Here is a 23875-nt window from a genome sequence, read left to right as displayed (position 1 = left end):
TGATTTTTCTCCCCAAGTCACAACTATGAAAAAAAGTAGATTGGTGACAATATGTAACATTCATGGCCCTAATCCATTACCGCTCCCTGTATTCACATCCTTTGCCATATGACTTTCCTGGCTCTCCTATGGCCATATGAGTCAGTCAATGGAATGTTAGCAGGTGTGATGGGAGCAAAGTCTGGAACCGCATCTGCATGATTGGTCTTGTTCTCTTGCCCAGAGGGTAAGTGCATTTTAAATTTTAATAGATCTTTTCCAAATTAGACCACAGAGTTGTACTATTTCTTCATGCTATTCTCACTAATAATAAGGTCCTCAAAATATTCTCATAAGGTAGTTACTATGATTATTCATACTTTACCGGCAAGGAAACTGAGGTACAGAGAAATTAGTGATTGACTTGCCCAAGGGCACAGAGTTAATAAGTGGTACTGTCAGGACTCAAATGAAGGCTCACATTCTTAACCCCTTCACTGTGCCTCTCCCTTGTACTGCCTTGTGCAACCATCGCCACCATTCACCTCCAGAACATTTTCATCCTGCCCAACCGAAACACTACGCCCGTTAAACACCAAGTCCCTATTACCTCCCTCCTCCAGCCTCTGGAAACCACCATTCTACTTTCTGTTTGATTAATATAGGAACCTCATGAGTCATACAGTATTTGTCCTTCTGTGACTGACTTATGTCACTTATCATAATGTCCTCAAGGTTCATCTATGTTGTAGAATATATCAGAATTTCCTTCCTTTTTAAGACTGAAGAATTTTCCATTGTATGCATGCCATATTTTATGCATCCATTTATCCAATAATGGACATGGGTTGTGAGTACCTTTTAGTTATTGTGAATAATGCCATGAACATAGGTGTACAAACATCTGTTCCAGTTCTTGTTTTCATTGATTTAGAGTATATGCCCAGAAGTTAAATCACTGGATCCTATGATAATTCTCTGTTTAAGTTTTTGAGGAATTGACATCTCATTGTTCACAGTGACTCCACCATTGTACATTCTCATCAACAATGCACAAGTGCTCCAATTTCTCCACATTTCTGCTAACACCTGTATTTTTTTATTTTTTTTTAATATTTATTTACTTATTTTTGAGAGGAAGAGAGCACAAGCAGAAGAGGGGCATAAAGAGAGGAAGACCAAGAATGCCAAGCAGACTTCATGTTGTCAGCACAGAGCACTATGCGGGGCTCAAACTCACAAACCACGATATCTATGACCTGAGCCAAAATCATGAGTCAGATGCTTAACAGACTGAGGTACCCAGGTGCCCCTGTTTTTGTTTTTGTTTTTTTAATGAAAACACTAATACAAAACACAAAAGTATTCTTTTATTATGACTGTGATTGTATCTTTCCTTCTATCCCCTCCAGTTACTCCTTATAAATGTTTCACTGGGTAGATACTGGGATTTCTGAACATCTCACCAGCCTTGTGAATATTTGTACCTCATGTACTGAATGACATCCTTTCTTCCAAGCTCCACAATTTTCATCTCTGTTCACACTACATTCTGAGGAAACTTCTGGGCTTGATCTTCCATAAAACTGACTTGGTTTTCAACCACACATATTCTACTATTCAGTTTTTCAACTGAAATTTTTAGGTAATTAGTGTGATTAACTTCAGCTGTTGGGGAGTATGAATTTAGTCACATCTTTTGTATTTTTCAATTTTTCTGACAACTAAACCTTTCTGGAGATAATCTTTCTTTTCCCTAAATCTCACAGAAACCCAAAAAGTTTGCCCCAGTTCTTTCATCAATCAACTGACAGGGAGAACTTGAGTGTGAGGAGTCTGATAATACGACTCCTTTTGTCACTGACAACAGGAACACTTTTGAAAACTATTATGATACTTTATCCGTCACTACTGTTTTGCCTACACAGGTACAAGCCCTTGCACAAATTTCTCTGATGATCAAAACTCCAAGAATATAGCTCTTTCAGCTCACATACAAACTTTGTCATTATTTGCTACCCTGACTAATCTGCCAAGGTGGTTGGGCTCATGGGTATTTCTTGTAGCCGCTGCATGACAGCCCATACATAACACTCCCCAAGTTAACCTTTCACTATAATGTTGACCTTTGCACACCTGTCCAGATTCTACTTACTCCCACAGTGAATTCCTCCCTGAGAAACTTGGTGCCTTTTATGCCGCTGGACTTTTCACAGACCTAGTCAGCCAGAGAGGTACTAAAGACATTAAACCTCAAAAGGGAAAGAATTGATCTTCCCTCTTGGATAATTTCTTCTTCCCTATGCAAATATTTCCATCTTCTTTCCAGTAATCAACTGAGCATTCTGAAGTCAGATTACAGTGAGCCTTTGTCAACCAAAGAAGTCCATATTATCCCCTTTAACCCAGGCATTGGGTTAATTGTGTCTATTCAAGTGACACTTTTCTGAAAGAAAATTAGTTCCAGAGTGACTGGTCTTATCAATATATATGAAGAAGCTTTGGGGAATTAAGAACTTTCTATTCTACATCATCAGTTGCCCTGTTACATTTATTTCAACAATCATGTAGAGGTTTTCTAATTTATTTTTTATTTTTTTAATGTTTATTTATTTTTGAGACAGAGAAAGACAGAGAGACAGAGAGACAGAGAGGAAGCAGGGGAGGGGCAGAGAGAGGGAGACACAGAATCCACAGCAGGCTCCAGGCTCTGAGCTGTCAGAACAGAGCCTGATGTGGGGCTCAAACTCATGAAGTGAGAGATCATGACCTGAGCTGAAGTCGGACACTTAAATGACTGAGCCACCCAGGCACCCCAATGTTTTCTAATTTCTATAAATTCTTACACTTCACTTTTTCCTAGCAGTGCATTATAGTTATATGAATATTGTGTCCCCTCAAATCTCTCTGAAGATACTAAATTGTTTTAGCCATCTTTTCTATATTTCTCTAATAATTTGATTTCAGCAAGAATCATTTTGATTTGTTAAAGTTGGTAACTCATTTTTATGCCATTATTTTTCTGAAGACTCTTAAATGTTTGTTTATAAGTGACAGATTAGGGTAACTGATACACATGGCCAGTGTGAAGGTCACAGTTCCCTGATACTGAATTTGATTGCAAAGGACAAAACCCAAGGCTATGATAAGTGAGCTTAGACCTGTTATCAGAGATACCTCTCTGTTAAAGAAGGTAGGAGTTTGCTGTCAGGATGTGGGAAAGTTTACCCTATTGGCAGCTGATATTACCCCGCTGGCAGCTGATACCACCCAACTTCTCTTTTTAGCTCCAATACTCAGTTTAAATGTCCCTTCTTACTACCAGTGACAAAATCCATTTATTAGTTCTCAAACTGTGCCAGCTCTGCGAGAGCTATGTGGGTATGCATTTTCCAAGTGTTTGGAATGTCCCAGTTTTACTGATCTTCCTAGTCAGTGTCCAATAGATGATTCCTGCCTCTAGCTCCTAATGATTATGATCTAGGGGTTTTCCCAAAGTTGTGTTCAAAAAACAAAACAAAAATAAAATTCCCTTCTTCCTCCAATACTAATCTCTTTCATTTGTATTAACTGCAGTTATCAGTTCTATCTGGTTACCCCATGGATCTAATCTCATATGCTTTATATCTTCCAGAAATTTCTTGCTTCTGCTGATATCAACCTTTACATTTCCTGCTGTTACATTGTTTTTTCTTAATTTTATATTTATTCACTCATTCAAATGGAACTTTGGAGACAGAAAAGTAAATGTGTGTGCATAGCCGTCCAGAGGCACTTAGCTCCCAACTGACATTTTCTCTTTGCTATTTTTTCTTTTTTCTTTCCTTTTCTTATTTATTTGTGTTTCATTGCTTTTTATTTAGTTTCTTTTTTTTTATTCTAATGCCATTTAAGAAAGAGGATAGTGACAAGAGCACTAGTATAGGAGTTACGATTCCTTTATTCCAATCATGTTTTTGCCATTATTAAATGGGGCCTAAGGGCACATAGTAGGTACTCAATAAGTATTGAGGAACAAGTGAATGAATGAAATAAATTACAATCCTGCCCTAGGCTTCAGCTTCCTCCAAGCTTTAGGAGGCCTCTGTAAGTAACAGCAAGTTATGAATCTTCTGGGGCTGGATAGAAAACATTTATCATCACTTAACAGAAGGCACCAAGAAGAGAGAGGCTGCCATTGTGTGAACAGAAATGCAGCAATATGTGACTACATAGGGCAAACTAAGACAGAAAACTGTGATCAAAAACCTTAATAGGAGAACTTTGACATCAGAGTCTCAAACAAGTTCAAAGCAATCATAATTAAAGGCTTAACAACTGATTCTCAGGGAACTACGGAACTGTGATCAGACAGAGGACAGCTGAGTACTGAATTAGTAGAGAGAGAGATAAAAAGTCTGCCTTTGAAAGAACCTATGTTAACACCCTCTCCCTTTTCCTAAGTCCACATCATAAAAACTACCATAGGTAAAATCCTCTGGGGCCAAGGGCTTTACAACCCTGCCCTGAAAATTTTTCCCAAATCCTCCAACCTGACTTAGACAACTTCTGCCAGGTTGTCCAATGGCAATGAGGTTTCCAAGTTGGGGGTACACACACACACAACCGGGTAACTCCCTACCATAAGCAAAACAATTTATTAGCAATGATATTGCTTGGCAAAACCAAAAGTCAAAATCATGAACATGTCTTCAGTGAGTTCTTTACATTGTGAACCACCTTATCACTATGATAACTATTTTATTATTCTATATCGGAGAATCCTAAGAAAACACAAGAGTTTACAAATTACACATCTGCTTAAAATACTTAGTTCAGTGATCTTCAAACACAATCACAAACACAATCACCTGCCTTATTAAAGCATAGGCTTCTGGGTTTCACCTCCAGAATTTCTGATTCAGAGCAGGAAGATACCACTCATGACACAGAGATAGTCTCATAACATACACAATTGAGCTTCATGGGGCCACCCCTAAGCCAAATCCTCAGGTATATCTATCGGGACACTTTTATGTGCAAGTACAAACAACAACAACAACAACAACCTCACTCCATTCGAGGTACAGCCCAACGGGGTTTTTTCTATAGACCCATATCATTGGAAATACCTCACAGTAAATATGTGGTTTGCTTTACTCACAGAATTGTGTTTAAATCTGTGAGAAAGAACTATAATACAGAACCAGACAGATCCGTCCACTCTGACCCTAAGCATGGCCCTAAAATACATTTCTTGAAGAAACTGGATCCCAGAGTTTATAGGTGGAGAATTTTTGAAAGTATGTCCATATTCAAGTAGAGATCAAAGAAGCCCAAGTAAAAGAAGTGTGGATTAACTGACGTGACAACTGTGGATTAAGAAGTGTTATTTTCTTTATTTAAATTCAAGTTAGTTAACATAAAGTGTAATATTCCTATATTAGTTTCAGATGTACATTAGAGTGATTCAATACTTCTATACAACACCTGTGCTCATCACAAGAGTACTCTTTAATTCTCATCAACTATTTAACCCATCACCTCACTCACCTCCCCTCTGATAACCATCAGTTTGTTCTCTAGAGTTAAGAGTCTGTTTCTTAGTTTACTAGTCTTTCTCTTTTGTTTTCTTTTACTCATTTCTTTTGTTCCTTAAATTCCACATATCAGAGAAATCATATGGCATTTGTCTTCCTCTGACTTATTTCACTTAGCATAATACTAACTCCATCCATATCATTGCAAATGGAAAGATTTCATTCTTCTTTATGGCTGAGTAAATATTCCATTGAATATTTACCAACCTTCTTTATCCATTCATCAATGATGGGCACTTAGGCTGTTTCCATAATTTGGCTATTTTTAGATAATACTGCTATAAGCATTGGGGTGCATGTATATTCCTTTGGATTAGTATTTTTTATTTCTTTGGGTAAATACCTAGCAGTGCAATTGCTGGATTTTAGGATAGTTCTATTTTTAACTTTTTGAGGAAGCTGCATACTGTTTTCCAGAGTAGCTTACTAAATGCATTCTTACCAAGAGTTTAAGAAGGCTCCCTTTCTCCACATCCTCGCCAATACCTGTTGTTGATTTTAGCCATTCTCACGGGTTTGGGGTGATATCTTATTGTAGTTTTGATTTACATTTATCTGATAATCAGTGATGTTGGGCATCTTGTCATGTGTCCGTTAGCAATCTGTATGTCTTCTTTGGAAATTTTCTATTTATATCTTCTGTCCATTTTTATTTTTACTGCAGCTTGATTGACTGATTGGTTGATTGATTTAAATGCAAGTTAGATAACATACAGTGTAATGAAAGTTTCAGGAGTAGAATTTAGTGATGTATCACTTACATATAACACCCAGTGCTCATTCCAACAAGTGCCCTCCTTAATGCCCATCACAGCCCTTCCCCCCACCCAACACCCCTCCAGAAACCCTCAGTTTGTTCTCTGTTTGAGTATCTTATGGTTTGCCTCCCTCTCTGTTTTTATCTTATTTTTCCTTCCCTTTCCCTATGTGCATCTATTTTGTTTCTTAAATTCTGCATATGAATGAAATCACATGATATTTGTCTTTCTGTGACTGACTTATTTTGCTTAGCCTAATACATTCTAGTTTTTTTCTACATTGATGCATATGTCTGCCCATTTTTAGTTGGATTATTTGTGTTTTTAATGTTGAGCTTTATAAGTTCTTTATGTATATTTGATACTAACCCTTTATCAGATATGTCATTTGCAAATATCTCCTCCCATTCAGTACATTGTATATTAGTTTTATTGACTACTCTCTTTGCTGTGCAGAAGCTTTTTATTTTGATGTAGTCCTGCTAGTTTTTTATTTTGTTTCCCTTGCCTTGGGAGGCATATCTAGAAAGAACTTGCTACAGCCAATGTCAAAGAAGTTACTGCCTGTGATCTTTTCTAGGAATTTTATGGCTTCAGGTCTCACATTTATGTCACTCACTCATTTTGAATTTAGTTTTGTGTATGGTGTATGAAAGCAGTCCAGTTTTCTCAACACCCTCTGTTGAAGAGACTGTATTTTTCCCATTGGATATTCTTTCCTGCTCTGTCAAAGATTTATTAGCCATATAGTTGTGGGTTCATTTATGGGTTTTCTATTCTGTTCTATTGATCTATATGTCTATTTTTGTGCCAATTCCATACTGTTTTGATCATTACCACTTTGTAATGTAACTTGAAGTCTGGAATTGTGATGCCTCCAGCTTTTCTTTTCTTTTTCAAGGTTGCTTTGGCTTTTAGGGTCTTTTGTGATTCCATATAAATTTTAAGATTGTTTCTTCTATCTCTGTGAAAAATGCTGGTGGTATTTTAATAGGGATTGCATTAAATGTGTAGATTGCTTTGGGTAGAAAAGACATTTTAACAATATTTGTTCTTACAATCCATGAGCATGGAATGTCTTTCCATTCTTTACCTGTATGATCTTCAATTTCTTTCATTAGTGTTTTATAGTTGTCAGAGTACAGACCTTTTCACCTCTTTGGTTAAGTTTATTCCCAGATATATTTTATTTGGGGGAGGTGAAATTGTAAACGGGATTGATTCCTTAATTTCTCTTTCCACTGCTTCATTATTTGTGTATAGAAATGCAACAGATTGCTGTTGATTTTGTATCCTGCTACTTCACTGAATTAATTTGTCAATTCTAGCATTTTCTTGGTGGAGTCTTTTGGGTTTTCTATACTGAGTATCATGTAATCTGCAAATAGTGAAAGTTTAAGCACTTCCTTGCTGATGTGGATGCCTTTTATTTCCTTTTGATGTTTGATTGCTGAGGCTAGGACTTCCAGTACTCTATTAAATAAGTGGTGAGAGTAGACATCTCTGTTTTATTCCTAACCTTAGAGGAAAAGCTGTCAGTTTTTCCCCATTAAGGATGATATTAGCTGTGAGTTTTGCATATAGGGCCTTTGTAATTTTGGGGTGTGTTCCCTCTAAACCTACTTTGTTGAAAGTTTTTACCATGAATGAACATAGTACTTTGTCAGATACTTTTTCTGCATTTATTGAAATGATATGATTCTTAATCTTTCTTTTATTAATGTGGTATATCACACTGATTGATTTGTGAATATTGAACCACCCTTGCAACCCAGGAACAAATTCCACTTGTTTGTGGTGAATAATTTTTTAATGTATTGTTGGATTCTGTTTGCTAGTATTTTACGGATAATTCTTGCATCCATGTTTATCAGGGGTATTGGCCTGCAGTTTTTTTTTTTGTTTTTGTTTTTGTTTTTGAGTAGAGTCTATCCGGTATCAGGGTAATTCTGGCCTCATAGAATGAATTTGGAAGTTTTCCTTCCTTTTTTTATTTTTTGGAATAGTTTGATAAGAGTAGGTATTAACTCTTCTTTAAATGTTTGGTAGAATTCACTTGTGAAGCCATCTGACCCTGGACCTTTGTTTGCTGGGACTGTTTTTGATTACTGATTCCATTTCTTTGCTGTTTATTGGTCTATTCAAATTTCCTATCTTCTTGTTTCAGTTTTGGCAATTTAATGTTTATAGGAATTCTTCTGTTTCTTCTACATTGTTCAATTTGTTGGTATATAATTTTTCATAATAATCTCTTATAATTGTTTGTATTTATGTGGTGTTGATTGTTATTTCTCATCTCTCATTTGTGATTTTATTTAGTTTTGTCCTTTCTCTTATCTTTTTGATAAGTCTGGCTAGGGATTATTAATTTTATTAATTTTTTTCAAAGAACCAGCCCCTGATTTCATTGATATTCAATTTTTTTTTTTTTTTAGTTTCTGTATAAATTATTTCTGCTCTAATCTTTGCTATTTCCTGCCTTCTGCTGGCTTTAGGCTTCATTTATTGTTCTTTTTCTAGCTTCTTTAGATGTAAGTTTAGGTTGTTTATTTGATATTTTTCTTGCTTCTTCAGGTGGGCCTGCATTCCTATACACTTTACTCTTTAGGACCACTTTTGCTGCATCCCAAAAGTTTTGGACTGTTGTGTTCATTTTCATTTGTTTCCATGTATTTTTTTATTTCTTCTTTGATTTCCTGGTTGACCCATTCATTGTTTAGTAACATGTTGTTTAACCTGCCTGTATTTGTGATCTTTCCAAATTTCTCTTTGTGGTTGACTTCTTGTTTCATGGCATGTGATCAGAAAACATGCATGGTATGATTTCAATCTCTTTGTATTTGTTGAGGCCTGTTTTATGACCTAATATGTGATCTATTCTGGAGAATGTTCCATGTGCACTTGAAAAGAATGTGTATTCTACTGCTTTAGTATGGAATGTTCTGAATACATCTGTTAAGTCCATCTATTCCAGTGTGTCATTCAAAGCCATTGTTTCCTTGTTTATTTTCTGTTTAGATGACATGTCTGTTGATGTAAGTGGGGTGTTAAAGTCCCCTACTATTAATGCGTTATTATTAATTAGTTCTTTTAGTTTGTTATTGTTTTATACATTTTGGTGCTTCATGTTAAGTGTATAAATATTTACAATTATTATATCTTCTTTTTGAATTTTCCTTTTTGTTATTATATAGTACCCTTTTCTGTCTCTTGTTAGTATTTGTTTTAAACTCCAGTTTCTCTGATATAAGTATTGCTACTCTGGATTTTTTTGACTTTCATTTTTTTGATAAATGTTTTTTTACCCCCTCACCTTTTGTTTTAACAGACTTTTTTTAAGTTTAATTTATTCAGTTTGAGAGAGAGAAAGAGCATGCAGGAAGGGCAAAGAGAAGGGGGGAGAGGGAGAATGTCAAGCAGAATCCTCACTGTCAGTGCAGAGTCCAATATGAGGCTTCAACTCACAAATTGCAAGATCATGACCTGAGCTGAAATCAAGAGTCAGATGCTTACCCAACTAAGTCACCCAGGCACTCCTGCACCCCCTCACTTTCAATCTGCAGGTGACTTTAGGTCTAAAATGAGTCTCTTGTAGGCCGCATATAGATGGTTGTTGTTTTTTTCTTTTTTAATCACTTCTGACACCCTATGTCTTTTCATTGGAATATTTAGTTCATTTACATTCAAAGTAATGATTGATAGATATGTATTTATTACCATTTTATTACTTGTTTTGTCACTGTTTCTGTGAATTTTCTCTGATCCTTTCTTGTCTTTGTCACTTTTAGTCTCTCCTTTGCACTCAATGAGTCCCCTTTAATATTTCTTGCAGGCCTAATTTGTTGGTCATGAACTCCCTTAGTTTTTGTTTGTCAGGGAATGTCTTTATCTCTCCTTCTATTCTAAATGATACCTTGCTAGATAGAGTATTCTTGGCTGCAGATTTTTCCCATTCAGCACTTAGAATATATGATGCCACTTCCTTCTGGCTTGCCAAGTTTCTATTAAGAAATCTCCACCTAGCCTTATGACTTTTCCCTTATAAATTAAGAACTTCTTTTGCTGCTTTGAATATTTTTTATCATTATATTTTCCAAATTTAATTACACTGTGTCTTGGTGTTGGCTTACTTTTGTTTATTTTGATGGGAGTTCTCTGTGGGTCCTGGATCTGGATGTCTATTTCCTTACCCAGTTATGGAAGTTTTCTGCTATGATTTCTTGAAATAATTTTTTTCCCCTTTTCTCTCTCTTCTTCTTCTGGGACTCCTATTATATGAATGTTATTACATTGGATAGAGTCACTGAGTTCCTTAAGTTTATTCTCATGTTGTACAATTCCTCCCTCTTTTATTCATCTTCATTATTTTTCCATTATTTTGTCTTCTACATCACTGATTCATTCCTCTGCTTCTTCCAGTCTGCTGTTCATTGCATCAACCTGTTTCCAATCTTGTTTATTGTATTCTTCATCTCTGTTTCTTTTTTTAACTGTTTCATCTCTGTGATAAGGGTCTCACTGATATCTTCCATTCTTTTGCCAAGCCCAATATCCTTACCTTTGCTGTTTTAAATTCTTCATCAGGCATGTTACTTGTATCTGTTTCACTTAGATCTCTGGCTGTGACTTTATCTTATTCTTTCATTTGGGATAAATTCCTCTGTTTTCTCATTTTGTCTAAGTTTCTGCCTTCTTCTGTGGGTTAAAAAAAAAACGGCTATATCTCCTGCTCCTGAATGTAATGGTTTTATGAGGAAGAGGTCAAGTACTTACCAGGGCCTGAAACTTCAGGGAGTGTCTCCAGAATGTGCTGTGTGCACTCTACTGTTGTATTTTGGCTGCTCTATCTTTCAAACCAGTCATCTGTAGAAGCTTCCCTTGTCTGCTGTGGACAGTGTTTGGTCCCTAGCCCGAATGTGGACAGTTTTAACTCATTGTTCTCTACCTGTGAAATGAGACCTGACACCAACACCATCATAACTAAGGTCCTATAGGGCTCTCTTGTCAGGAGACATGGTGTGGACAGAGGTTTGTGCTGATCTTCTAGGGAAGGGGCCTACTGCACCGGGACTGAGGAAAGCCTGGATGAGAAGGACAGTCCTGCCAGAGCACAGGGGTGTGGGGCTAGATGTAAGTAAGTTAGGCATCCAGTGTTGGTGCTGCACTTCTTCCCACAAGTGGGTCTATGTTCATGCGAAGGGTGGGGTGGAAAGAAATGGTATCAGCCACTCCTTTTTTCCTGGGAGCCATCTCTATGAATACTGTCTCTCAGGGATACACTCTGAGAAGGGCTAATAACCTCCCCCACTGTGTGTCCCAGGCATTCCTCACTTCCTTGTTTCCATGCCTTCTACCTCTAGGTTGTTTGCCTGCCTTTTCTCCAGGAGCAGGACAATGCCCTCCAGGCTCTAGCTCAGCCAAGCCCACTGACCTTTAAAACTCTAGGCTTTATACAGAGAAAGATAGATACCATATGGTTTCACTCCCATGTGGATCCTGAGAAACTTAACAGAAACCCATGGGGGTGGGAAAGGAAAAAAAAAAAAAAAGGGGAGGTTAGAGTGGGAGAGAGCCAAAGCATAGGAGACTGTTAAAAACTGAGAACAAACTGAGGGTTGATGGGGGTGGGAGGGAGGGGAGGGTGGGTGAGGGGTATTGAGGAGGGCACCTTTTGGGATGAGCACTGGGTGTTGTATGGAAACCAATTTGACAATAAATTTCATATATTGAAAAAAAATAAAAAATAAAACTCTAGGCTTTAACCTCATTGGTTGCAAGAACTCATGAAATTCAGCCCCTCTCATTTTTCCAAGCCAGTGGCTTTGAAGAAACATTCTCCTTGTACATTCCCCTGTGTGCTCCTCTCTTTCACCTTTCTCTGCAACCGCAGCTCCCTCTCCTCTGTAGCACCCACAATCCATTTCTCCCTTAAACCGCATCTCTGCACTTCCTACCTTCTTTGATGTGGCCTCTTCTCCCCCTTTAGTTGTGGAGTTTGTTTTGTCAGTCTTCAGGCCAATTTCTAGGGTATTTAGGATGATTTTTTAGTTACCTAGTTGTGTTCGTGGGATGAAACAAGTCTAGGATCCTCCAACTCCACTGTCTCAGGCATAAATCATCTTCCTCTTCTCTAGAAAAAAGTTATTTTTAAAAAGGGCTATCTTGAAGACTACGACTCAGAATTTGGAGGGACCAAGGTGATTGGCTATGGAAGGAATCACAACATGTGAAATTCCTTAATTAAAAATCTGTTGACTTTAAATAATTTTGCCTATGATACACACACAAAAAAGAAACTTTACACTTAAAAAAACTTCACTCCAACTGGGATAGACAATAAGAATTGTTCTAACAATGAGCATTAGCTAATACAAGGACAAATCCAGAGGCATAGTGAATTTCAAGGCCATGGATCCAAAGACTCAGTTATGTCATCAAAGATGCAGGTTCTTTCCACTTTTCATCCTGCTATCTGCATTGTTGACCTCATCCTTAGGTTGATTCTCTTTATGTTTCAGGAAGTTGTCAGTAGCTATAAAGGCTACATGCTCCCCTGACCATGTCCACTGGAAGAGAGAAATCACCTTTTCCAACCTATCAAAGAAACGCATTTTCTTTTAGTCTGATTGGAACAGTGTAAGTCATATGCTCATCCCTAAAACAATGATTGATGCCAAAAGCAGCAGTGGGTTGATTGGCCTAGGCCAAGGTTGCTGAACAATCATTTCCAAGAAGAATGAAACTCATATTGGTTTTAATTAGGAGCTAACAAACAGCTCAGTCAATTATGCAAACTACAAATGGAAGAAGGATGGAGTACATTTGAGGGGTAAATTATAACGTTCCATAAAGCATGCAAGACTTGAAAGGACCTTTAGAGCACAGAACTTTTGACACAAGTTTGACACACTCTAACATGACTCTAAATTTGAGAGTACATAGCAATAGTGACTGAGGATCATTCCAATGACTCAGCTTTAAAATTGTTCATATTAAATATGCAAAGTGCCTTGGATATAACATCTATACTGAAGATATTCCTCTAAAGACATTCTTACATGAAATGAAATCTCTTCTCCTTCCTTCAAAATTTTCAATTTATTGACTTTGGAACTATTCAACAGGGAAATATCAGATAAACTTCAGAATTCCTTTCTTCTCAGACTCCTTTAGAAAGTTGTAGAGCATTATTTTCCTTTTGTATTTCAGCAATTTTGTTAGTGGGCTTTTTTTTTCTCCTAAACTGATCATTATGGATAAACATAAAATCTCTAAATAGATTTTCCTAGTCAGTTAACCATATTCTTGGGGGAAAACATAAGGTAGAATCATTATTAAAAAGCATTCTCAGTAATACACACATCTTTATTATGTCAGTCTTTTGCCAAAAAAAAATAAGATTGATAGTAAAATCCACTTAATTTTTTTTCTTCACAGAATCAAGCCATCTGCCTCAGAATACACCACCAGCCTCTGTTAGATGAATTCACACATTTTAAAGCCCCGGAGTAACCATTTGAATGGAAATTGGACACTTTTTGTCATTTAGGAAGCTTTTTTAAACTGGAAAGGCTTCTCGTTTGTTCAATTAAATGTGTGTGTATGCAATACACTTTATGAAATTTATCCCAAAACAGTGAGGCTGAAATAATATTTGAAACAGATGGCACAGCTGCTGTATTTAGAGAACTACCCATGGACATAGATGGAGACATTGAGGGAACTTTGAAGTGCGAGTCAAAACATTGTATAATCAAGACTCTCAACCACAGCCATTAGGGATGGGAAAATCTTTGTAATGTCAACCCTTTCCCTAATGGAGGTGTGTGGAAGGTGCTAAGATTTAGTCAAGTGGAATTTATACCCTTCTCTGGATGAATTCTTCTCTTCTCAGTTGAGTCTTAAAATTTGAAAATGCTGGATCTGCTGCCTCAGAGTTTTCTCTCTCTTGAATACTATTTGAAAATGGAGCTACACACTGTAAGTATTGTTCCCAAGGGAGTGTTAGATAGTGATGTGTGCATAGCAGAGAAAAGCAAAATAGAGTGCTTAGAGCTGGAGGGAAATTAGGGGGAAAGACCACAGAGATTATTTCTTTAGTGCCCTAATTTCGTAAGAGAGGAAACAGAGGTCAAAGCAGGTTAATTGGCAACACCTCGATCCCACAGAACTGGTCTCCTCAGACTCATTTTGGGACAACTTCCACTGCAGACACTGTTTAATAAAAGGAAAAGAAAGGCTGAACGCTTTTGAATTTTATTTTATTTCACTTTATTTCATTTCATTTTGAATAAATGTCACATCTAAAAACAAGTCATAAGTTTTATAAGGCAGATATAAAATGGCAATATAGAGAAAAAGTTCAACTTTTCTTAAAACTGCTTTAAGGTAAAAATATTTCACAAAAATGAAAGTATAAATGCTCTAATTTCTGTAAACAATGTGTGTGTTAACAGGGTATTTGGCGAAATGTTTCCTTTCACATTGATCACGTCAACACAACTTGCAGCTTGTTTGAAAATACTAACACAATTCTAAATCTCAATCTAATCAAGGAAGCAAAAGTTCTGATGCAAAACTCTTGAATTCAGAATTCTTTAGTAGGTGAAATACATCTGAGCGCGTACACACACACACACACACACACACACACACACACACACAGGCATAAACAGCAACCAGGAGGAAAATATTTCAACATTCATAATAACAATTCTTCTTAAATGCAGCAGTGTCTGGGGTTTGAAAGTTCACACATTTCCCTCTCAGTTGTGGTTTTATAGACATGAATGTTGAAAGCAGATGCCTTTAGTTTATTTCAGGGAGATCCCTAAGCTACTGAAAATGACAAATCTCAGCAATCACATTTAGGCTCCAATATCCTTCTATGTTGAAAAGAAATGGATAAAACCCTTAATAAGAAAAGCAGCAAATAACTAAGTTTATCCATCATCTTCTCTGCAGCAAGAGCTAATGAAACAGAAATGAAACCATGTCCATCTTCAGAGGAACTTTTCCCCAATAGACTATGTTCCTGTACTGCCGTGGAGTCCTCCTGGAGAGGGCAAATTGATTTTCTAAAACATCTTGGTTATTCCAGAGACAGAATAAAGTCACAGCCTGACATGTTAACCTTCCACTACATTTCTAAGACTGGATCTATACAACTGGGACAAGGGAAGAATTACACAACTTCAAGGCACCTCAGCAGAAAGTCCATTTACGCCTGGACCACCCCCAAAAGTTGGTACATTTAGCACTTTTGCCTCACCCATTAATTCATCGTGACTCTTGTGAATATGTGGTTGTGGTCCCATCTTTGTTTCCATGTAAATCAGAGCAGTAGTTGCTAAAATGGAATAACTGTATATAACATGTACACTGACACCAGCTAAGAGTCTCCGCAGAATAAAAGTCTGTTTTTCTTTTCTTTTCTTTCTTTCTTTTTTTTTTTTTTTTTGCACTTAGGGAAAACAAAGAAATTTCCCCAGTGCCCTGAGAAGTTTCAGCCTCCTTATTTCCATTATATCATTTTTTTACAAGTTTCTATAAAGAATTTTAAAACCAGAAAAGCTCAAACACATTGATCTTAAAATTTCTTTTAAGTTCCTGACATTTCCTTTCTCACATAATAAGTGGTGAAAGCCAGTCAAGAGCTGGAGAGTGTTTCTTTTTCTTTAATATGGTCTTGTATTTTAAAAAAAAATCTCACTTAAATCTCTATAAAGTTCTTTATTAGTATGTATGAGCCACACACACAAACACACACATTCATTCATATACCCATTAACTGGGAAAGAAAGGGAAAATGAGAATTTGACTTGCAAAACAATCAGCACAGCAAACCTATCACTTGGTCATTTTTGGCATGTAATTTTCCATTGGTATAGTAGAAGGTCTACACAAGGGCACCGTGGAGAGCCAATCTACCCCACATACATTCCTGGACGTTCTAACTTCATGGAAAGGGAACTCTTCCTAAGGTAAGGGAACATCAGGGCACTCTAATTTGGGGTCATCTGCCACTGATACTGCAAAAATTATTTGAGGTGCTGAATTATACAGTGTTGCTCAAGTTATCTTAAGACAAACTACATACCCCTGCGAGGCTGTGAGAAACTGAAAGAGTTTAAACAAAAGAGTTTAAAACCAAGGTCATTTATAAGACACAAAGAATGAGGTACTTTATTAGACACTAAGGAAAGAACTATAAGACAATGAAGATAGTGTCCATCCTTCAACTGTTTGAAGTTAGGAGGAAAATCCAAGACCACTAGAGAGAAAAAATGCAATCAAGATGAATGACACATTTCCCAAGACCTATGAGAGTCACTATGACAGCAGAAGGGCCATAGCAGCAGGGATGGCCACAGCCAAATAACAGACTTTAAGCTCCCAAACACATAGGCCACCCTGAAAGAATGAAAGTTGTGTTTCTTTTTCTACTGCTATGTATTTGTAAGTTGTTTGGTTTTTTTCTTGAGAGCATGCCCACACTTCTGTATACTAAGACCTCCTTGACTTCCCCACAGACCCATACTCCCTTCACACAGCAACCTCCAACCTGAGCCAAAGCTGTATAAGTATGACAAGTGTCCTTTTCCGTCATAATAAACACAAAAACACAGCAACCACAAATTATCACACAAACATAGGAACTAGGTCAGACCATAGCTAATCAGGTCTTCTATTTCTGAGGAAAACTGAGTTTCCTCAATGACTTGATTTCAACATTCCCTTTAAAAAAAAAAAACAAACACACCTTTCTCAGAGGCAAAACTAAGTCCTCCTGCTCAGACTTCCCTTCTTTCTAGCCTATTACACTATGAACACTACTATCTCACATGGAGTGATTACCCATTTGTTCCTCTATTCCTCAGTCTGCAGTTTTTATGTCAGGAGTTAGCATATTAAATTTAATAAGACTCTTAAAATCTATTTGATTCTAATATTCAGTTTCATGCTGTGATTTCAAGCTACTATAAGATACTAGGGCCAAGTTATTTAATCATAATTTCATATGTTTTAAATATCTTACAAAATATAAAATCACTGCTTTCTCTAGTTTAAACAAAAAATTCCCCCACCATACACACACACACACACACACACACACACACACACACACACACAATCCTACAAAAATTAACAATGAAAGGTCAACTTCAAGTGTGCTTATGAATAGAAATCTAAAGCTAACCAAAAGTAAATAAAAAATCCTGTGATCAGAAAATCCATTTGGGATCATTTAATTTACAATCAGTATATTTAAATAATTTCTTAAAAAACAAACATTGCATTCCATATTTCCAATTAATGTCACTCAATCAAATGCATCATTGCATATAAAGGATTACATTCTTACATTCCTCTATACATCTTGGATGTCTTTGGCTTTCAAAACAGAAGACAATTTCTTGGCAGCAAATAGATAAAGTTCCATATGGCTCCTGTCTATTATTTTATTTCTGTTGCAGTTAGGATCCCTTCCCATAATAAAAACATGATGAGACTGACAGTTTTCTCAAATTGTAGCTAGTATTTTAAGGAAACTTACTCTTGGGTTTCTACCACTAGGCAGCATAATTCAGGAATAAATTGTTGATCAAATGTGGTCTGAAATTTTAACCACCTTCTTAGGTAATTGCTTTTCCCTGAAATAGTGTTCAATTTCAGGAAGTCCTCATATATAAAGGCAATGTATTATAAATTTTTCCATACCTTGGAAGATATAATAACCTATTTTCTGTTAAAAATTGTTTAAAAATTGTTTTTAAGGTGTGTGGAAGATAAATGGGAGTTATTGAAAGTAGAAAGTAGTTTGGAAGAAACAAAATCAGTCTTGAGAAAGTGAATGAGACAAATACCATATTTAAAACTCTTTCCAGAAAAACTTTAGAATTCCATATTACCCCCAAATGAGAAATTTGAATACACTTCAATGACACAAAATTATTTCCAGTGCCATTTTCACATACTTTCCATCAGCTCTTTCTTGATTTGGTTTAATTATTACTAAGCTGTCCTCATCCTCATGCCTCAATCAGAGCTATTTTCCAAGGCGCTACGGAGCTACGCTCTAGCCCCAACCTGCTACTTTCCTTTATAATGTTTCAGACTTCTGTTTTTGGTAGCAACATAACTCCCTTTCTCTCCCTGAATCTAACTTTGACTCCAGAGACACTGACTCTGATATTTCTTCAAATATTGCAGATGGCTGTCTTCCAGATCCTAACCACCTTATTCTTAATATAAATTACTATCACCAATAACTTTATCATGACTATATTAATAAGAAGAAGGTCATCTTCCTCAAAATCATTTTAATACAAAAATAGAATAATCACAAACAACATCATATTGATAAAGTCAAAACAAGTACCTGAACTTTATTCAGTTACATCTCAAGTCAAATGAAGCCTAATTCCTAATGGTATGTCCCAGAATTGCCTTATGTGTTTAAATGAAATCTATAAATTATTAACCTATGTTAAATAAAGACATAAACTTAAGTATCTACTTCTAGTCTAACATGCAGATTTTTTGATGTTTTATTCCAAATACACCATCAATTATTATTGCTTATTTTTGGACATGAAATTCTGACGAGAAAATTAACTATTTCATGTATTACCTTATCTAGAATGGTGGTAATTGATAATGAAGCACAAAGAACCCACATCTTCCCCTGAGAAGATTTCTGAAGTAGTTAGAAGCAGCAAATGCTAGTTTGAAGGGTACTAGTTAACTTTCCATTGCTATCATATAATGTTTACAGTAGATAACACTGGAAAAGAAGGTATTAATATCAAGCCATGGAAGGAGAGAAATCTGTAACAACAAATGAAAAGATATTTAGATCTAATTGTCTTCTTCCTCCACAGGGTCCATCACGACATAAAAGCAAACAAAGCAGCATTTTAATATATGAGGCTTTCATCTCCCATCACCAGATAGAGCCTGGAAAACTCTCATACTGAGATGCTAATCTAATTCCAAGGAAGCTGATGCATTTTATCAAAGTTGTACTAGAAGGATGGCTTATGAATATGGCCAGATGGAGAGCTGCATAACTTTGCAGGGGACAAATTCACATGAGAATTACAATGAGAGGAACCCCTGCAAAGCTCCAATTTCCAACAACTCCTAGCATAAATTCAATCAAATTAAAAGCTTTTCACATGGGTGCAGCTGAGATAGCCATTACTATAAAGAAATATATTCAAGCAAATGCTATTTGGAAGCACTAAAATGTTCCCAGAGCATACAAATATGGGTGCAGATCATTTTTTTTTCCATTCACAAAGACTACACTTTCATTACTGTTCATTGCCATAGACTCAGAAAGGAAAAAAGAATACTTGGTGTTTCTCTCTCTGGATTAACTTGGAGAAACTTTGATATGATATAAAAGCAGAGTACATACTTGGGATATGCAGCTCAGGTTGGGGACTTTTAATTCTAGTACAGAATGGCACTGAATGAGATAAACCACTAGAGACTAGGTTTGTCAAATCCCCATACCCCAGGCCAATGAGAAGGAGAGTGGATCCAAAAGTAAAAACAATGACTTCCAGCTGCTAAAAGTTGGCCAGGACACCCTCAGTGAGTTAACTAGACTTCTGACCAATAAAAGAGAAGGAAGATTGTCAAAGATAATGAACAAAGCAAACTGTCCATGACCTTTTGCTCTGTTCATCTTTGCTTCTCCATGTATCTTTTCAAACTCACTCTTTTCACATGTTTTCACCTCAAGATTTATCCTTCCTATATGTCCATGAGCAAATTTTACCACAGACTCATTGTATCTGCCAAGCTAGACTGCCATTTCCAAACGACTGCTGAACAGCTATACTTAAATGACAGATTTAGGGCCTCAAATGTAATATAGCCAAGTTCCCCCTTACTTGTCATTATCTATTAATGAATCACATTCTCCCAGGCACCCAGGCTGGCATATCCTGATCATCTTTATCCTCCATTTATTCTTCTCACTCCCTCTCATCTGAATCCAATCAACTGCCAATCCTCTCACTCTACAATGTTTCCCATCTAAAATGGAACTGTAAAAATAAAGATTAAGGCTGTTCCTTCTGAGAAGTGACCTAAAGAAAGGAGTTTGGAGAATAGTTTGGGGAGGGAATAGCTCCATGCAAAACAGAAGATAACAAGGGAAAGAGCAAGAGAGAATTGTTAACAAAGAAGTCACAGAGAACAAAAGTAAACTTGAGGAAATTATTTCTACTTCTTATAGACAAACTAGAAAGTTTTCAAGATCCTTGAAGCACAAGTTGCCCACAGCTGAGGTAGGCAGCATCTAGGGATACAGGAAAAGGATCTCATAACGGTGGAAGTAGAACTGTCCCAGGGGTTATAACTGAGTGTTGAGGAGGATTGAGACCAAACCAAGGAAAGTGGAAAATTTAGGAATTCTCTTCCCATTAAATAAGAAAAGCAGTCAGTCTCTGAAGATCAGAACTATGTCAGCATGGGGAAAAGGGATATACTAGCTTCATTTGCCATTCATTAAAGCAAAGTGTTTCGATTTAGTTATATTGCTTGCAAATGTAATTTTATGTCAAGCTCATTTTTCTTACATTTCACGTATGTCCAAAAGTCCACAAAATAGGGAAAACTGACCGTAGAGTAATATTCTTTGAAAGAAATACTGTGGAAAATGGGTGCAAAAATTTGCTGGTATCTGTTCTATATTTATTTTTCATATGCTACCACTACCTCATCTAGACAGCCTCAGTGACCTAACTATTCTCCTGCCAATCACTCTTTCTCTCCTTTCTTCCCCAGACAATTGTCCCTTTTAAAGTGATCTTTGACCAAGGCTCTACATTTTTTTTAAAGCAACAAGTTTTTAATATCAGCATATAGTACTTTAATATATGTTAAATAAAAATAATTGACTTTGTCTAAGACTCAAAATCTTTCACAATCTGGTTCCAATCTAAGCTTCTCTATATCACTGCATTCTAAATATTTTAGAAATTTGTAATTTAATAACAATATTCAATAATGAAAAGAAATATTTAAGCAAATTAATCTAATCATTGAGGTGCCTCAATATTGGGTGTGTAAATATTTACAAATGTTACATACTCTTGTGAATTGACCCCTTAACATCATCTAATGACCTTATTTGTCTCTTGTTACAATCTTTGTTTTAAAGTCTATTTCATCTGATATAAGTATAGTTATTCCTAACTTCTTTTTGGCTTCCATTTGCATGGAATAATTTTTTTCTATCCTTTCACTTTCAGTTTGTGTGGCCTTAAAGCTGAAGTGAGACTCTTGCTGGTAACATATAATTAGGTCCTGGTTTTCATTCATTCATCCACTGTATATCTTTTGATTGGAAAACTTAGCCCATTCACATTTAAACTAATTATTGACAGGTATAGACTTGCTATTGTCATTTTGTTTATTGTGTCCTGACTATTTTGTAATAGCTTTCTTCCTCTTTCTCTCTTCTTTAGTGATTTATGATTTTCTGTGGTTGTATGTTTTGGTTCTTCTATCTTTTGTGTATGTACTGTAGGTTTTTGTTTTGGTTTGTTTAGGTTTATTTTCATTTATTTTGACCTGGTGCGGGGCTCAAACCCATGAACCATGAGATCATGGCCTGAGCCAAAATCAGGAGTCAGATGCTTAACCCAATGAGCCACCCAGGGACACCAACAGGTTTTTGTTTTCTGATTACCATGATGCTTAAACTGTTACAGTTATAACAGTATATTTTAAGCCAATAACAACTTCAAACACATGCCAAAGGTCTAGATTTTTACTCTCTTCTTTCCCACATTTTATGTTTTTGCGGTCACATTTACATGTTTATCCTGTATATCCATAATATACATTGGAATATTAGTATACTGGCAAATATACAGTGGGAATTTTTCTCTGTTCCCTCTGCATTGAGCCCTGAGGGGATGGCTACTGTGAGTGTTTGCCCGCCTGCTAACAACTGCTTCTTTGTTTACTCCAGTCCTGTAGGACTCATGAACACAAGCCCCATTGGCTTGCAGAGCTAGATAATTTGGGAGACCTATCTCTCAGGTGGCAGCCTTAAAAGGTGAGGCCCTCTCAACTTTTTGAGGTATGTCTCAAACCCTTCATTCTCTATGGAGAATCTGGGAGTTGGGAGTATGGCACTACAACATTGGGAGTAGAATTTAAGGCATGAGTGTGTCTTAGCTTCTCCTACCCATTTCAAGGTGAGTATTCTCTCAATCTCCCAATGTTTAGGAGTCATTCAATTAGTTTCTGGATTTCTGTCTGAGGGAACTGCTCCATTGAAGCTACATATTTGGTGTGTCTGTAGGAAAAGGGAGTATTAAGAGCTTCCTATGTCACTATCTTGGTCCATAGCCTATGTATATTTTAGATGGTTATCAATTATATCTGACTAAAAATGAGAACTTGTAGTATTTTGGTAATGGAGAAGCATAAGCACTGTGAAAAATGCCATTTACACTAGAGTTGGTCAAAATATAAGTATTATTTCCCTTTTCTATTCTTTATTTAATTCAGAATTGGTAAATCTGAAGTAGTGAGTGAAAAAATGATGCAAATTCTAAAAGTGTATCTGTAGTAGCCTCTTAACCAATATTCTCTGTTAATCTTTCCTCTCTTATCTCTCCAATCCATCTTTCTTAAACAGAGTTCTAATCAAATGACTTCCTGGGGAAAGATGTCAATGACTGTCTCATTCCCTCCTAAATAATGTTGAAACTAATTGGACTGAAATTAAAACCTGCCAGTGCAATCCCAAACTTTGCTTTTACACATTCCAACCCACCATTTTATGAGTTAATGACTCAATAATAAATGTTCTGGGAATATGAGCTTGAATGAACACTATTGCTAGCTAGAAACTCCTGGTCTTCTCAGTGGTTTTGGTGATGCCCTAGTAAATTTATTTTTTGATAACTTTTTCACACAATTGAGTCACTGTGAATTCTTTAAAAGTCATTTGTAATGAGATTTCTTTAGACTGAAAAAAAAAACAATAAACCACTGGTATGGGGATTTCCAGTTAAAAGTAGAGGAGCAAATGGCCTTTTGTTTACCAGGCCTCCCCCAAAGCACAATAAAGCAGCAAAACGTGAAAAAAAAACACTGTCTCTAATGAAACTGGGAATGCACAGATCCAAATCTCAAACTAGGAGGCACAGCTGCCAAAAGCAACGATAGTGCCTCCTGAGCAGGGAAGCAGGCCAGAGGAGCATCAGAAAATCACAGAGATGGTTAACTGGCAATTGTGGTTCAACACCAGTGGCAGTGGGATCTTCAGACTTATACATGCTGGACTGCCCATGAAGGACTTCTGACATTCCAACCTTCCCTGCAACCCATAAGGACCTCCTGATTATCCCCAAAAAGAAAGACATAAAAACCAAGGGGAGACATGCATTAGAGGGAAAATGATAAAAAGGCTTTTGTAGAAAGCTGTAAGACTGTCCTGATCTTACTGGATCTTACAGATCTGTCTGTAAGACCAGATCTGTCCTCCCATCCTCCCCAACACCACTGCTGGGCAAATAGAGG

General features: G+C 36.6%; 1 protein-coding gene and 1 non-coding gene across 9 annotated transcripts in view; one reads left to right on the top strand and one right to left on the bottom strand.

The window, feature by feature from the left end:
- The window catches only part of ZPLD1 (zona pellucida like domain containing 1), a 536164-nt gene that overhangs the window by 169152 nt on the left and 343137 nt on the right, over window positions 1–23875 (bottom strand). The window lies entirely within an intron of this gene.
- On the top strand, window positions 5037–5164 carry LOC113604832 (small nucleolar RNA SNORA18). Its single transcript, XR_003426855.1, has one exon. It is a non-coding gene; the product is annotated as a small nucleolar RNA SNORA18 (small nucleolar RNA).

The sequence above is a fragment of the Acinonyx jubatus genome, chromosome C2 (assembly GCF_027475565.1).
Source record: "Acinonyx jubatus isolate Ajub_Pintada_27869175 chromosome C2, VMU_Ajub_asm_v1.0, whole genome shotgun sequence".
In the NCBI taxonomy this organism is placed as follows: domain Eukaryota; kingdom Metazoa; phylum Chordata; class Mammalia; order Carnivora; family Felidae; genus Acinonyx; species Acinonyx jubatus.
This window is presented reverse-complemented; position numbering and strand designations above follow the sequence as displayed.